This window comes from Lactuca serriola, chromosome 1 (assembly GCF_051521515.1).
Source record: "Lactuca serriola cultivar US96UC23 chromosome 1, Lser_US96UC23_V15, whole genome shotgun sequence".
Lineage (NCBI taxonomy): Eukaryota > Viridiplantae > Streptophyta > Magnoliopsida > Asterales > Asteraceae > Lactuca > Lactuca serriola.
This window is the reverse complement of record NC_136408.1, coordinates 239,485,072-239,500,211: the sequence shown is the minus strand read 5'-3', so window position 1 is coordinate 239,500,211 and position 15,140 is coordinate 239,485,072.

Genomic DNA, 15,140 nt, shown 5'->3' with positions numbered 1-15,140 from the left:
GCAATTATCTTATAATTACAATTCCAATCCCTTAAGTTTAATTAATCTCTTTTAGTCACAAAACTAATTACCAATTAATTCTTGACTAATATTAATTAAACAATATGATTTCTCCTTTAATATATTATTCTCATAATATATTAATAAATCATATTTAATCCTTTCTTTCCATAATTCATCCTATCAAGTTGCTTTGGTGAAGGCAACTCAAAAGGACCATGCACCATCGGGTCAAGTACATACCAAAATAGTTATGGACTTAGACACTAATCCAACAGTCTCCCACTTGGATAAGTCTAATAACTATTATGCGTATGACTTCAGATCCTGATCTGCAATCGTAGCTTTCCAAAGCCGCTGTCAACTCTGATCCTATCAGATACGCGTGTCCTTTAGATAAGAGATCATATATTCCTCCATTCTAGATATCGTATGAGATATGATTTCAAATCATTCTCTTTGTACTATATCTCGATTCCCGATTTATGACGACTAACCAATTGAACAAATCAAATTAGCCCTAGCCCGGCCGAGCATTTACGTTTGTCATCACTAAATCATCGAGGGGCCCAAAGATATCGCTTTTATCCTACTTTGGATAAAAGGAACGGATAAACTTTGATACAATGCTTGCTTGCAATCACTCACCGAATCACACACAACAATATGTTTTATGACACCAAGTTACTAGTGCGTTTACATATTATCAATGTGCAACCGATTTGCAAGATACAACTCACACATCTCGGTTTCAAGAATATAAGATGTTATCGTCTCACCAATCACTCGTGATACAATTCATGGAGTGATCCAAGTGAGCGTGGGTTTAATCCAATGCTCAAATCATATTCATAAGCACTCATGAACGTTGCAGCAAACAGTTGCTTATGTCTAATACTCTTTTAGACAATCCACACACCAATTCACGACAATCTTCATTCATATCTACTTCCAACATATGAACGATTGTGGCCTGTTCGAATAATTCGATTATTCTTAATAAACTCAATTATTCTGGAAGTCAAAACATGCAAAGTGAAACACAAGAATAATACTAATCCCATATGGCCTCAAACCTTTGAGGATAAATGAAACTCATTTTATTTATCACCATATCGATTACTCATTATTTGTCGATTCGGGTAATCAACTTCTTACTTGAATTATTACACTTGTCCCATGCTCCTAGCATGCACACAATGTTTACATATGGTTCTTACTTTGTGAAATAGATCAAATTGAACACATTTTCAATCATTCTCATTTCACAACTCCAAATCCTTTTTCATAAGTGTAAGAATATCAAATTCTTGCCACTTATAGAATATGCTAGATTCTAACATTTTATGCAATGATCCCTTTTGTAATGTCACTGCACTAAAGTCACAAAGACTATTGCCAATGAAATTACAAAGTCTTCTATCGGAGATTGTCACAACACAATTCCTTAGATATGATGTCTCTCACTCAAAGTACATTCCTTTGAACATCCTTTTGCATAAAAGTTTCTAATCTAGACATAGATTTTCAATATTCAATTCGCAATATGGACACGTTTCCATATTTTCCATACGACAACTTATTCTTAATAGAATCTTATCTATTCATAGTAATGTCGATATGGTCCATCCAATATGGAAACATTTCCATATTTTCCAATACTATACTTCCAACTACTCACAAGCGACCAATCCTCGTCGAACTTTGGATTGTCCTTTGATAGTTGTTTAATTATTTTAGTCAAAACCAATTCTAGTCCCTTTTTCCTCTAAATGCGCTAGACATTTGGAAAATTTTAGAACGGTCAACCATTAAAGCATTTGCAATCGATCCTATATGCGAAGCGTATGGGAAACGATGCATAATGTTTTATTTGCTATGTTCTCAAAATTCGAATTGTGAAGAGGAATGTCGTAATCATAATCGAAATTTTTAAGAACACACTATGTACCTTTGACTAAATTTATTAACATTTCTCAACCTAATCCTTTAGATTTGAAATGAAGCATAATAGTCTCTCCCTTAATTATAGCAAAACAACTTTACAACCCTTACGACTTTGCAAGGTATAACTCTTGTTTTCTATAATTAATATTGCCAAATTGCAATACGTGCCTTAATAATCATACAATCATAACATTTATGCTCCCACTATCATGATGATTATTATAAAACATAACACTTATGCTCCCACTAGCTTTGACATGTATTCAGAAACAGCTTAACTTTCAGAAAAACAATGCTTATTGAATTTCTTAAGTTCATGTTTCTTATACTTACTGCTTTGATAATCTTTTATCAAGGCTTCTTGAACTTATACACCTTTGCCTTAGATAGTTCATATGTGTGTCTAAACAATTAAGACTAATTGCCAAACCTCACAATTCAAATCATGGAAAGGGATACCATAACCATAATCAAATTCGAGAATGCAATTTTACAATCACTATCTTCTTAAAATCTTTCTTAGTAAAAGCATTTCCTCACAATCATTTTCATGAAGGATGAAATCTTATGACACTTAGAATTAAATGATGTATGTGTTCCTATCCATGTGAATTTGTTAAAACAAAGTTTACGACAAATTCAAACTCATATCGATCGAACTTTCTTAATCTCGATTTCTTGCCTTATGGTAGCACAGCTACCCACCATGTCTTCCAAGTAGTTAAGCAGCTCACCTTTTCTTATCAATGTACTTTCCATTGATCAAGGTGCCTTGCCTTTTATGCGTTCAAAATGAGAACTCATAGAACTCACATGCATAATTAACTTAATTGGAACAGCACAGAAACAAAATAATGTCAACACGATAGGTTGTAACACCTCAACTCGTGTGCTAGTGATGGTCAATAAGGTCTATTTTGATTTGTTCTTGAAACCTTTCAAAACATTTAAGACTCCCACTGACTCCTTGACATATAAGATTCTCTTGTCAATAAACATTTCTTGACAAACAAATATTCAAGAGTTAGTGTAGTTTTTATCAAAACACTTCATAAATTGGTCCTAGTTGGTCTTTATCTTATCCAAGACATCACAACTTTCCACATTTGATGAATGTTATAAACCTTCTTAATACTTTTCCACTCAATGTCACAATCTTAACTCTAAGACTTGTTTTGGAAAGAAGTATGATTGACTTCTTGATTTAACCATTTCTTCAATTTTTGATTCCTCTTCTTAGACATACAATTGTACTAAGACTCACTTAAAGGATTAATTGAGATGTGGTTCTTAATCATTAAGACCTATCATAAAGCAAAAAAGCTACTCTCCCTTCTTTTTAGAATGGAGAAACTTTTATCTTTCTGCCTACTTGATTCTTCTTATTCGTTCTGCTATTGATTTAAACTTTTTCAAACAATTCAGAATTATACTTAATCTTATAAGTATAATCATATTTACTAAACCTTTAGTAAATCATGACGAATATCATTGTTACTCTTATGGTGGACTTGATTAACACGCAACTTTGTGTGCTCGATCTCCTAGTCCTTCACTTGACACTTTGTCAATGAATTAGTCTAATTTCCAAATATGAAATTTCTCATTCATCGTGCAACAAAGTTGCATGATTCCAAGTTTCTATCCAATTGAAACTTGGGCGATGAGAAGCTCTGCCTATTTGGTAAATTCTCGACTTTCCATAAATAACATAATAAGAACCAAATCCATTATTGCTAATAATAGAAACATTCAAACATCAATTTTTCATATACGCCATTTCAAGGATAAATAAATAATATGAAATCAAAATTTATTTTATTGCGGAAAAATTTTGTCCTTACAATGCAATTCATTGAAAAACTATGCTAATACATCTTTCTTAGCAATCTAATTCTAACTCAAAGTAGTAGCTCAAGAATCTAATCTTCGAGAAATGCGATCGAAATCCATTCCTTCACGGTTAGATTCTGCTCACTTCTTCCCTTAAGCTTCCTTTCTTTTCTTCAATCCAGCAAAACATCAATTGCAATCTTATCACATTATGTATTAAGAATCTAGAATAGAAGCTTAAAAGAGTTAGTTAGTGGATTTTACCTATATTAGAGCCATACGTTTCGACTCTCCCATCTCTTAGATCTCTTAGGTAAGTGGGGCAGCTTCGTCTCCAATGCCCTTTCTCTTGGCAATAAAAGCAAATTGACTCTTTTGGAACATGACATGGAACTAATTTAGATATTGCCTTTCTCTTATGATCAAACCTTTTGATCATAGCATGTCTTTTGTTGCCATCGTCTATATCCATAGAGGTCTTGAAGGCAGATTCACCAATCAACTTTGCTTTTCTATTGCGCCAAACCATTACTGATTCAGCAGCAATAAGCATATAGGTGAGATCTATAAGGGTCATGTCGCGGTTCATCATATAGTACTCTATTACGAACTCACTATATGAGTTAGGAAGTGACTGAAGAACCCAATCAACAGCCATTTCCTCACAGACAATGGATCCCAACATTCTTGACCTATCAATGTGTGACTTCATACCTAGGACGTGTGCACACACCGACTTTCCTTCTTTATGTTTACTTGCCAAAAGGGCTTGAGTGATCTTGAACTTTTAAAACCTTCGAATTTGTGGGTTAGGGAGAATAATTGGAGGAGGTGGAGGAAGTGAAGCATGATCTCTTGTTCCTCGATCGAATCGTGGAATATCATCTTCATGCGGAAAGCTTGTTCCACGGGATTTAGGAAGACCATAGTTGTCAAACTTTGACATCTACAAAACGGGAGAAAACGAATTCAAGTTAGTTGATTGATTGAGTCCTTAGTAAATCACCCAAATGAGATACTAAGGCTAGGACCCAACACAATATTCTACAACTCGGGAGAGGGATGCCGTAACCCAAATTGCAGAACATTTGAAGGTAAGTGAATGACGATTCACTAATTTCCACCATGAAAAACGAAAAAGAAATTTAAGTTTTAAATCTATGAAAACTCCTAGATCCTATGAGATTCATTGAACATTTCAATGGCATGTTAAAATCTCGATATGCCCCTCTTGTTTGTGACTGGGATGCCGAGGATCACAAAGCGGGTGTGAATAACCATGCAAACTACATGGTGCCCCCACATGTTACAGTCACATATTCGATGTGCCGGTAAACCACACACACTCCACCGAACTATGACAAACATTATGTCACCCTTTTCTACCTTTGTTTAGAACCATTTAGTGTGCCGGTAAACCACACACGCTCTACTAACGCCTTTGCAAGGGCACAAAGTGTAATTTCATGGAAATGCATCAATTCACTTTTTCCTAAGTAACTAAGATTGGGAATTTTGTGAAAACATTTATTAATAATTCATTATACTTATAATGGAGGGTTTCATCCTATCCTACCCATTCGGCTAACGACCCTCCACTAGTCAAGAGTGCGGTGGGTAAGAGTGGATAACCATTCAATCGCCATTTTATAAGCATTTTCCTTAAACACCCCTTATAGACCACCTTCGTGAATGAGGCCTACTAATGGTAAGACTGACTTTTACTCATACATATATATATAATGTTAGACTTTTAATGTTATATATAGTATAGGGTGTATTTTACAACTTTTAAAATACTAGGTGGTCAAATTTAATAATCATACTTTTAATTCAATTAAATTGTAAACCTAAACTTTATGGATTTATTAAACCTCTTTTAATTATACACCTTAATTAATTAATAAAACCATAAGGGTGTGATTTGAACTTTTTCAAAACAATACTAGGGTTTTAGAATTTAACATTCCTAATTAAACTTTTAATCAACTTTTAAATTCCAAAACTTGAGGGCAAGCTTTGAAACTTTTCAAAACATTAGGTTTAGAATTTAAATATACATCAAGATTAAACTATTAATCAAAATTTAAATTCCAAAACTTGAGGGCAAGTTTTGAACCATTTCAAAACATTAGGGTTTCAACTATTTAAATTTCAAAACTAGACTTTTGAGTTCAAATTTAAACTATAAAACCTAAAGGGGAAAATATGAAACTTTTCATAACACAAGGATCAAATAACAAATAATCCTAATTAACATTTAATCACATAATTATCCATATTTGATTTATTTAATGATTTGTTGCAAAACAATTTACGAATTTAATCAAAATAATTAATCAATTATCACATAAGGAAACAAATATTTTATTAATTGATAAATATCTTCAATTAGATCAAGAATATAGTCATATATATCATAAAATCGGATTTATATTGATCTAATATGAGAAAGGCAAGTATCCCAAAGATAAACAACAAGAAATCCCGAAAATAGCTCCATCTGACGCAAGAACTCGCCGAGTACCTATATGGACTCGCCGAGTAGGGACCTACTCGCCGAGTCCACAATGGGACTCGCCGAGTTCATCAGGCAGTTTCACAAAAATCGAAATTTTCAATTATGAACAAATTAACAAGGCATCAATACAATAGAAACCAATCAAGGCTCTGATACCACTGATGGGTTTTGGCCATAAGAACATCCTATGTGCTCATACAAACCCTAATGCTTGGATCTAGGTTTCTCTATTGTACATGCAAGTTATCCAAGGCTATAAACCCTAATTCTAGCATACAAGTAATCATATTAACATAAGAATGGGTTTAAGATATTACCTTGATTGTTATGTAGCAATAACAATCCCAATTCCTCCTTGTATTGACTTTAGAAAGCTTAGAGTCACAAATGTCACTCCTCTAATGGCTCACAAACACCAAGAGCAAGAGGATGAAGAGGAGAGATGAAGGAGGCTGCCCAAAAATGTCTACAAACCCTAGAGAAGTCTTAGCCACGTTTTTGGGTCATAAGGGATGTATATATAGTTAGGCTATTAGGGTTATCTAACAAGGAAACCCTAATTTGGATGCTTAAGCCCTAAGCAACCCATGGACTCCTTTAATTAGGGCCTTGGAAGATTTCCTTTCGGGCTTCCCCATAGAATTCGTCCACCACTTGATACAAGGCAATCCATGGCTCAAATTGTAATTATCTTAGAATTACAATTCCAGTCCCTTAAGTTTAATTAATCTCTTTTAGTCACAAAACTAACTACCAATTAATTCTTGACTAATATTAATTAAACAATATGATTTCTCCTTTAATATATTATTCTCATAATATATTAATAAATCATATTTAATCCTTTCTTTCCATAATTCATCCTATCAAGTTGCTTTGGTGAAGGCAACCCAAAAGGACCATGCACCATCGGGTCAAGTACATACCAAAACAGTTATGGACTTAGACACTAATCAACCATTTTACGGCCGTAAACTCATGGGGAGTGGGTCATTAGGGCCGTAAACTCTCTTATGAGTTTACTCTTGAAGGGTAAACTCCATATCCAAGCCATATACGTCCTTATATTTCACCCGAGTCACTCCAAACACTTATTTTGAAGTGTTTTCGTGTCATGGAGTGTATAATCTTATCTAATTAGTGGTTCAAAGTCTAATTAGATACAATTGTGAATTATTTCATATTACATAGGAACCTCGCGCGTTTTCAAGCCTTGAACTGACGTTTAGCATCCTAGCCGACACATTCCGCGATTGGTGAGTTCATACCCCTACCCTTTTTCAATGTTTTTCAATGTTTCCAGGGGGGAATACAAGCAAAAGTACAAGGAAATCTTGTACTCAGACTTATAATTTCATTTGATCTATTTCATATTTCGTATGCTTTAACACAGAAAACTGTATTAACCAATCGTTTAACTTACAGAGTAAACCATCATGTTATTTGTTAAACTCGTTTTAAAATGTCATATTTTATATATTTCACAAATGAATTTCCATATCATTTTTGTTAAAAGCATGAATTGTAAAACTTTAAAACGTTATTGATATCACTCCCCGTAGTTACGAGAGTGCAGGACTAATAACATTAAACTTAGAACTTTACTACTCCCCGTAGATTCGAGAGTGAAGGAATAATCACATTAAACTTAGAACTTTACCACTCCCCGTAGATTCGAGAGTGAAGGAATAATAACATTAAACTTAGAACCTTACCACTCCCCCTAGTTGCGAGAGCGGAGGAATAGTAATATTAAACTTAAAACTTTAGACCAGTCCTTGATAACACTCCACCTAGTTACGAGAGTGAAGGACTAATTAATCAGAATTTCCCGTTTTATTGTCTTTTAATTCACTAATATTAATATTGGAGACACGTCCTTGTAACACTCCCCCTATTTACGAGAGCGTAGGACTACCCCCGTAACCAGAATCTCTTGGAGGGAGAACGTGACTTGAGTGTATAGATCTATACGGGATTGACAACCCCGCACCTGGCTGCTAGCTACAGTCGAACCGAAAGGTTCAAGGGTGACAAAAGTCATAAAAAGGTACTAGCCCTGTTTCGAGCTTTATCCATTCTATAGTATGGTTATGGAACTCGCAATTTAGATTATGAATACTTTTATACTTATTTATTAGTTTTATATACGTGTTAAAACTAATGTACTTTACTAGGATAATTAGGTTTTCAGGAAACATCACACGAACACATAAAGTATGGTAGATACTTGTACATTACATTTAGAAACCGATAACCAACTATACACTTTTAGCAAAATAAGGGTTTTTCCTGGGATAACTGAACTGTACTTAACTAGACCATGTAACTAATGGATAACTAAACTTTACTTTTAAGGAAAATAAAGGTTTTTCCTGGGATAACAAACTGTTCATAACTGGATCGTATAATAAGCGGATAACTGAACTATACTTATAAGAAAATATGGTATTTTCTTGGATAACAAAATTTTTCGGAAAACCAAAGGAAACTTGTACATTTTTAGAAAACAAACCTCTTATGAACTCACCAGCTTTATGCTGATTTTCAAACTTCTTGTATTCTCAGGTCCTCATTAGACAGGTACCCAACGATCCTTTTGGCGAGGACGGAGCGTAGAAGTCACGTCTTTACTTTTGTTCATATGATATATATGTATGACACTTGTAACACTATGGTTTCAAACAAATGTAATAAATCTATGTAATGTAATGCTTGGTGTTTACTATGCTTACTATGTACATTGGTTGCGATATTCATGACGTCCTCCGCCCCGGAACGTTTCCGCCTTCGGTTTCGGGGTGTGACAGATTGGTATCAGAGCCCTTGTTTATAGTGAACTAGTATACCAAACCTTACATGGTATAAGAGTATAAACACTAAGGGGCCTAAGTGCTCTAAACTAAAAGTATACCATAAAATATAAGTATTTTCAAGAGTATACAAGTATACCTAACCGTCGAAATCCGTAACTACAAGTAGAACAAAACATAAGTAAATGGGTGTTGTATGATGAGGTTAAACCTGGGCAGTTATGTAGTCATGTCTAGGATCAATATAACCTAGCCAACTATATTCATTCGAGACACGGCCAACATGTGCTTGGGAGTGATTGCGGTATGCGACATGCCATTGTCACAACGAATCATGAAATACTATGGGAGTATTTCTCGAGCCAAATCCGTTATAGAAATTCTTATCCCGGCGTTGCTCCTCAATCATTCCTTTAGCGATAGTTTATCTGTTTTGATAACTCTTTCCTGCTTTATCGCTTAATGGAATTCTATATCTTTCATAATGAGATATCAATTGTATCATATCTCTTGATTCAATTCAGAGGACTTATGATCCTCTCTTTCCTGATCTTTTTAGATCAAGATGTCTCCAAGAAAGAGACCCGGCTCAAAGAACAACAACAACCCTCCACCACCACCTCCTCCCAAATTTGATCCCGTGATGTTCCAGGCAACTGTTACTTCCGCAGTGGCAGCCACCATGTCTCAAATGAACCCCGGTAGTTCAGGAGGTGGTCCCTAGCCCCAAAACCAAGAAGGTAGCCAGGGACACCGGAAAGAGTGTTCCTATAAGGACTTTATGAACGCGAAACCCACATCCTTCGATGGCACTGGAGGTGTCATTTCCCTAACCCGATGGTTCGAGAAAATCGAATCTATTTTCGAAATCTGTGCCTGCTCTGAATTGGATAAGGTGAAGTTCGTTGCCTGCACGTTCACCGATAAAGCCCTAACTTGGTGGAATGGCCGAGTCAAATGCCTAACCCTACCTGTAGCCAATGCCATGGGTTGGGAGGCCATGAAGGAGCTTCTGCTTGCAGAGTACTGCCCTCGGGGCAAAATGCAGAAGCTAGAACACGAACTCTGGAACCTGAAGATGAAGGGTTCTGATATCGCCGCTTACACTTCAAGATTCGATGACTTGGCGCTACTCTTTCCGGGAATGGTTACCCCAGAGAGGAAAAATATTGAGAGGTTCATCTAGAGGTTGACCTAGCCAACCAAAGGAAATGTATTGACTACGTAGCCAAACACCTATTACAGCGCCAAATGCCTAGCGCAAACCCTGATCGACCACAGCGATTGCCTAGAGGAAGCAGCCACCACTCCTGAGCTGACAGAAAGGAGTCGTGAGAAAAGAAAATCTTGGAAAAAGAAGAAGGGTCAGTTTTCTCAGGAGTCCTTGAAGAAGCAGCAAACGGTGGCAATTCGCGCTGCTACTATCCCTGTTGCTGTCTTTACCGTCGGATCCACAGCTTAAACTCTTACCAGTAGGTATGCTGGTACCCTCCCTTCGTGTAACAAGTGCAACTATCATCACCTCACTTCCAGCCCATGTCGAGAGGTATTTTGTAACAGTTGTGGCAAAAAGGGTCACACTGCAAAAAATTGTAAGACACAAACCCAATCAACCAATCAAGCTTCGGAGCGGGAATCAGTCCGGCCTGCTACGATTGCGGTGAAGTCGGGCATTTCAAGCGAAACCTCCCCAAGACAGCAACAACTGGCAACACTGGAAGAGTCCTAGCTATAGGACAAGTTGAGGCAGCCGCCGATCCCACCGTTGCTACAGGTATATTCTTCCTCGACAGCCCTTATACTTGCAATCCTTTTCAATTATATTGTTGAAAGAGAATCTGTTATCTATTCAATCAAACATTATCTTAACCTTAGACCTCCATTAGTAACTGAAATGCCAAACGTCGAGATGTCTAACAACGAGAAAGAGGATGTTAGTGATATATTCATAGGTTGAACCCTTACTCTCGGCGATCATCCTTTTTCTATCGATCTTATGCCGATTTTTCAATTAAGAGCTTTGAAGTATTCTTTGGCATGGATTGATTGAGTCTCACTCATGATGATATCCTTTGTTCTGAAAAAGCTATCCATCTCAACCTTCCTCCGATCTAACTCTTATAATCTGCGACGATAAACTTAGTTTCATCCGTTGCATCATTTCGCACATGAAAGCTCAAAAGGCTTCTCCGAAGGGAGTGCCATAAATTCCTAGTCTATGTGACCATCGAGAAAAAGGAAGTTGCATCCCCGAAGTCTGCAATTTTCCTGATGTCTTTCCGAAGAGCTCCCGGAAATTTCTCCCGAATGTGAAGTAGAGTTTCGCATCGATCTAATTCCTGGAGCAAACCCTGTAGCCAAATCTTCGTATTGATAGGCTTCAGCAGAAATGCAGGAGCTACCCAGTCAGCTACGAGTTCACAGGAATGATGTTTTCAAAACAGCATTCAGGACTCGATATGGTCACTACGAAGATGTAGTGATGCCCTTCGGTCCAACCATTTTCTTTAGTCATGTAGTAATCGAAGAAGGCATGTTACATTCTTAAACGCGTATCCCGAGGTACATCGAACTTTTTGAAATCCTCATTTAGATCGATCCGTAGCCTACAAACTCCGACTACCCTCACAACTTAGCAGCATCCATCCGGTATTCCACGTCTCTATCATTAAGAAGTGCCTATTCGGCGAAACCCTAGTAATCCCCTTGATGTGACCGAAATCAACGAAAGTTTGAACATCATGGTAGGATCAATCGAAATCATAGATCATGAGATTTAACGTATGAAACAAGCCGTATCCCGACAAGTGAAAGGTTCCCTGGAATGTCATGCGAGGATCCGAATACACTTGGGAGCGCGATGATCCAATAAAATAGAAGTATTCGTATTCTCTTTCCTAATCCGCGAGTCGCATCTAAAGTTTGAATTTTGGGACGAAATTCCCTCTAATGGGGGGATAATGTGACAACCCAAAGTTCGTTCCGTCGTCGTAACCCGTTCCGTCATTAAAAATTCGTCGTCATGAATTGTTTCCGTTTTGTTTCTAAATTAAGTCATTAATTTTCAGTTTGCTATTATGACTTAATTGGTATCCAAACACGTTAGAAACTCATGAAAAACGCCCCAAATTATTATTTGGAAAAATTTTAGTTTTATTCCGTCGAGTTATAAAACAATTAAATCGGGTACAACCAAAAGCCTCGCTTAACATTAGTATCGGGTAGAATTCCACCGTGTCCCAAACGTTAAGCATATATAAAGTGGAGAGAGCCTCATTTGAAGCCTTTTCCACTCTCTCTACTCTCTGTCTAAAACTCGAAATTGAGCCAAAATCATCCAAATCAAGCATCAAATCATCAAGGTAACTATCCTAGCTCCTAGTATAACATCTTTAGCCTTCAAATTCGTGGTTAATCTATGAAATAGGACCATTAGCATGAGTTTACAGTCCTAGAATAGTCCTAGGCCGTGAACTCACATAAAAGGGGTTTTTGAGCCTTAAAACCCTCCCAAATCACTTTTGGAGCATGGATATGACCTAAGGACTTATTTGCATGGACTTAGAACACCTTAAACTCTTCACTTAGGGTGTAAACTTGAGTTTACGGTCTAAGCACATGCTTGGACCGTAAAGACCTATTCATAGGGAGTAAACTCATTTTAAAGTGTTAAGATGCCACTTAAACACACCATAAGCCTTGGAATAAAGTCTAGAAGCAACCACAATCAAGTTAAGGGCCTTAAACATGATAAAACTACCCCCATAGGAGCTTATGGTCGTAAACCCATCAAGAATGGGTTCTTAGGCCGTAAACTCCTAAAACTTAGTCAAATGGTGCCTTAAATTCTTTCCATGGCTTGTAGATTTAGCTAGAAACACTTGTAAATGACCTATGACCACCAAAACATCAAAGGAGGATGCGTGGGGGAGTTTACGGCCGTAAACTCTTAGTTTATTACCGTAAACTCCATTAGATGGTCCTTTTGTTGGTTTAATCCATTCCTATGCCCTAGATTTGATCCTAGCAAATTTTCCCAAGTGATAAAAGACCATTTAGCACCCTAGAACACCCCACCATGAGTTTACGGCCGTAAACTCATGGGGATTGGGTCATTAGGGCCGTAAACTCTCTTATGAGTTTACTCTTGAAGGGTAAACTCCATATCCAAGCCATATACGTCCTTATATTTCACCCGAGTCACTCCAAACACTTATTTTGAAGTGTTTTCGTGTCATGGAGTGTATAATCTTATCTAATTAGTGGTTCAAAGTCTAATTAGATACAATTGTGAATTATTTCATATTACATAGGAACCTCGCGCGTTTTCAAGCCTTGAACTGACGTTTAGCATCCTAGCCGACACATTCCGCGATTGGTGAGTTCATACCCCTACCCTTTTTCAATGTTTTTCAATGTTTCCAGGGGGGAATACAAGCAAAAGTACAAGGAAATCTTGTACTCAGACTTATAATTTCATTTGATCTATTTCATATTTCGTATGCTTTAACACAGAAAACTGTATTAACCAATCGTTTAACTTACAGAGTAAACCATCATGTTATTTGTTAAACTCGTTTTAAAATGTCATATTTTATATATTTCACAAATGAATTTCCATATCATTTTTGTTAAAAGCATGAATTGTAAAACTTTAAAACGTTATTGATATCACTCCCCGTAGTTACGAGAGTGCAGGACTAATAACATTAAACTTAGAACTTTACTACTCCCCGTAGATTCGAGAGTGAAGGAATAATCACATTAAACTTAGAACTTTACCACTCCCCGTAGATTCGAGAGTGAAGGAATAATAACATTAAACTTAGAACCTTACCACTCCCCCTAGTTGCGAGAGCGGAGGAATAGTAATATTAAACTTAAAACTTTAGACCAGTCCTTGATAACACTCCACCTAGTTACGAGAGTGAAGGACTAATTAATCAGAATTTCCCGTTTTATTGTCTTTTAATTCACTAATATTAATATTGGAGACACGTCCTTGTAACACTCCCCCTATTTACGAGAGCGTAGGACTACCCCCGTAACCAGAATCTCTTGGAGGGAGAACGTGACTTGAGTGTATAGATCTATACGGGATTGACAACCCCGCACCTGGCTGCTAGCTACAGTCGAACCGAAAGGTTCAAGGGTGACAAAAGTCATAAAAAGGTACTAGCCCTGTTTCGAGCTTTATCCATTCTATAGTATGGTTATGGAACTCGCAATTTAGATTATGAATACTTTTATACTTATTTATTAGTTTTATATACGTGTTAAAACTAATGTACTTTACTAGGATAATCAGGTTTTCAGGAAACATCACACGAACACATAAAGTATGGTAGATACTTGTACATTACTTTTAGAAACCGATAACCAACTATACACTTTTAGCAAAATAAGGGTTTTTCTTGGGATAACTGAACTGTACTTAACTAGACCATGTAACTAATGGATAACTAAACTTTACTTTTAAGGAAAATAAAGGTTTTTCCTGGGATAACAAACTGTTCATAACTGGATCATATAATAAGCGGATAACTGAACTATACTTATAAGAAAATATGGTATTTTCTTGGATAACAAACTTTTTCGGAAAACCAAAGGAAACTTGTACATTTTTAGAAAACAAACCTCTTATGAACTCACCAGCTTTATGCTGATTTTCAAACTTCTTGTATTCTCAGGTCCTCATTAGACAGGTACCCAACGATCCTTTTGGCGAGGACGGAGCGTAGAAGTCACGTCTTTACTTTTGTTCATATGATATATATGTATGACACTTGTAACACTATGGTTTCAAACAAATGTAAGAAATCTATGTAATGTAATGCTTTGTGTTTACTACGCTTACTATGTACATTGGTTGTGATATTCATGACGTCCTCCGCCCCGGAACGTTTCCGCCTTCGGTTTCGGGGTGTGACAGGTTGATAGCTTGAAATGATCTATAAAAGACACATTTTACTTCTCTAAAAATTTAGGTATGTTAGCAATTGTTCCCCAACATCCATTCCTTCTCT